Raw genomic sequence first — 3098 nt, forward strand, 5'->3', positions numbered from 1 at the left:
CCCATGTGCTAATAACTCCCGTCAGTCTTTGGAGTAAGACCTGTACAGGTGAGGAATCTGAGCCCAGCTAGCGATGCATCCAAGGCAGCGTACAGGCCCCATTTCCTGTCTCAGCCCCTCACACTACACATCGGCTGTGTGCAGTGAGGCGCTTAGAGTCCCTGAGTTGCCTACTGCTATTTAGACTCAAATAGTGTGTTCCTGAGTTTTCATTTTTCTTTTAAAATGGCTTCTCTATCTCTTCTCTGTCAGGCAAATGGCTTTTCTATCTCTTCTCTGTCAAGCATCACATGTGCCTATTTTTATGCCTCTCCTCTCTTTAGCTGGGCTAGAAAATCAAATTATGGAACTGAAAATAATCACTTTTAAAATAAATAAAAATGAAGGTATTAATATTCTTCCACACTTATTTTACCCACCAGACAATAACATTGCTTCATTTAGTTTTTTCATCGATCACGTGGTGTGATTTTTTTTTTAATGTTCTGGAAAAGTGAACGCCTGATAATTAACCCATGACCTTGTTGACAGTGCTTTAAGACATAAAAGAACAAGAACTTCAAGACATTTGACTAAGCTGTTTTTCACGTTAACAAGTTTAATATCGATGTTTAGTCTTCAGAAAGTGTCAAAAAAAAAGGGGGGGTAGTGTGTAATTGTACTGCCAAGTATTTTTCTGATATGACTCTAGTATCTCATAATAATGCCTAGTTTCCTAAAAAGTCAGCCTTCTTGCCACCTTTAAAGTGACTGTGCTGTCATCTTTGAAGAAAAACAGAGTGTAACGGTCACCAGTTGCTTTAGGTCATGGTCATCCGTCAATTAGACCCGTGCTCTGGAGCAAAATGTAACCCTTCCTATGACCAGGACCACGCTTATGGGTGGAGTGTTCAGTTAGGGTTAGGTTCACTGACATTTGGAGATTAGTTAATACTGCTTTGTTTTGGATGTAATTCTATGTGTATTTTAAACAAAACATGCTGAGTAATGTGTAGGAAGATAGATATTCTTTACGCTGTACTTTTCTTTCATATAAAATCATGAGCGGGGCTTCCCTGGTGGCGCAGTGGTTGAGAGCCCGCCTGCCAATGCAGGGGACGTGGGTTCGTGCCCTGGTCCGGGAAGATCCCACATGCCACGGAGTGGCTGGGCCCGTGAGCCATGGCCGCTGAGCCTGCGCGTCCGGAGCCTGTGCTCCACAACGGCAGAGGCCGCAACAGTGAGAGGCCCATGTACTGAAAAAGAAAAAAAAAAAAAAAAAAAAAATCATGAGCGATTTAACAAGTGTATGTCATTCACTGTCTTGAAATTGGTGTTATAAAATTGTATTTAAAGAATAATTCCATCCACCGCGAATTCTGAAGTTCTGCCATTTCTCACCATCAGCCCCTTGTGCCCCTCCCTCCCACCCTCGGGATATAATAAACCGTCTTCTCCGACAACCACATTTTCCTTTTCTTTGTCACAATAAGAGCTTTTGATCTGCAGAACTAGGCTTTCAATACCGAGTTGATTGGAGACAGGAAAGGAAACTGGATCTAGTGTGTGTGCAACTTCAGCATAGTTTGTTCCTATAGGATTCCTTTAGACTTTATTTGAAATAATGAAAACTGCTCCTGGCCTCCTTTCTGGGGTTTTAGAGAACTCAGTTTTGGAACTGCTCTTTTGAGTCTTTCAGCCCATTTAAAATGACACATTTCAATTGTGTTCATAGGTAGTGAGTGGTTCAGGGATAAAGGACTGGATTGAGTTAAACCTGGATTTACTCCCAGCAGCTGCCCGATTCCCTTAATCTCTTAATTAATGCCTCAGTTACTCTATTCTCCAGTTTCTTTGTTTGTTGGTACTTAAAGTTCTGGGAAGAAAGGTGCTGCAAATGAAAAACATAGCCAACAGGAATAAGTTGAAAATATGAAAAAACGTGGCATTTAAAAATTAACCTCTATATGAATTATTCTAACCAAAAGTGTTTCTGCCTGAATGTTTGTAAAAGAATAACATGGCTGCTGTCCCATTGAGCGCCTCAAAAAGTTGAGCGAAAATTATATTGGAAAACATTAAGGCCCTGTTTTTTTTTTACATCTTTATTGGAGTATAACTGATTTACAATGATGTGTTAGTTTCTGCTTATAACAAAGTGAATCAGTTATACATATACATATGTTCCCATATCTCTTCCCTCTTGCGTCTCCCTCCCACCCTCCCTATCCCACCCCTCTAGGTGGTCACAAAGCACCGAGCTGATCTCCCTGCGCTATGCGGCTGCTTCCCACTAGCTATCTGTTTTACGTTTGGTAGTGTATATATGTCCATGCCATAAATGCTGGAGAGGGTGTGGAGATAAGGCCCTATTTTGAGTGCCGTGAGTCTGAGCTACTCCAGTCCTTGCCACCTGAGTCCTAAGGACCGTCGAAGTGAGCCTTCTTTCTCTGCGGCCAATTTCTTCTCTCAACTCTGGGGCATTTATTCTACTCCGTAGAGGAAAGCCATGTACTGATTTGTGCTGTTTGTCAATCGCTTGCTTTTTCCTGAATGTAATTGCTACTCTCTGATGAAACGTTCAGATTTCCTTGGAAAAGAATAAATAGCTGTAAACACTTTATTAAGCATGTGTATGTCATTCTCTGGGATGTTTAGCCAGAGGGCCAGCTCTTCTCGGTGGGAAAGAGATCCAGCCCTGCACAGCCCAGTTCAAGACTCCCGCTTGAGCCAAGTCCTCAGGTCCCGAATTTCCCGCTGACCCGCTCCTGGGCGAGGCCGCCAAGCCCCCGTCCACCCCCAGACCCTTCTAAGTCGGGCTGCACGGAGACCAGGGCATCGGCCCCGAACTGACCGCTGCTCTCGGGGCCGCCCCCGCAGGGCCAGGGCCCGCCCTCGGCAGCCCAGCTCCAGCTGCAGGTCCTGGCCCCGCATACGCCCCCCACCCCCGCCCCCACGTCCAGGAGCCGAACGTCGCTCCCCACGCGCGTCCCCGGGCCCCGGACTGGCGCGGCAACGGAAGTCGGAGTACGGGAGAGGGATGCGGAACTGCAGCCAGGGACGGGGGAGGGGGCGTGCGGCCTCTGAACAGTGGGGACTGGGTGGGGCGGCCCAGTCCT

Source organism: Phocoena sinus, chromosome 18 (genome assembly GCF_008692025.1).
Source record: "Phocoena sinus isolate mPhoSin1 chromosome 18, mPhoSin1.pri, whole genome shotgun sequence".
Classification (NCBI taxonomy): domain Eukaryota; kingdom Metazoa; phylum Chordata; class Mammalia; order Artiodactyla; family Phocoenidae; genus Phocoena; species Phocoena sinus.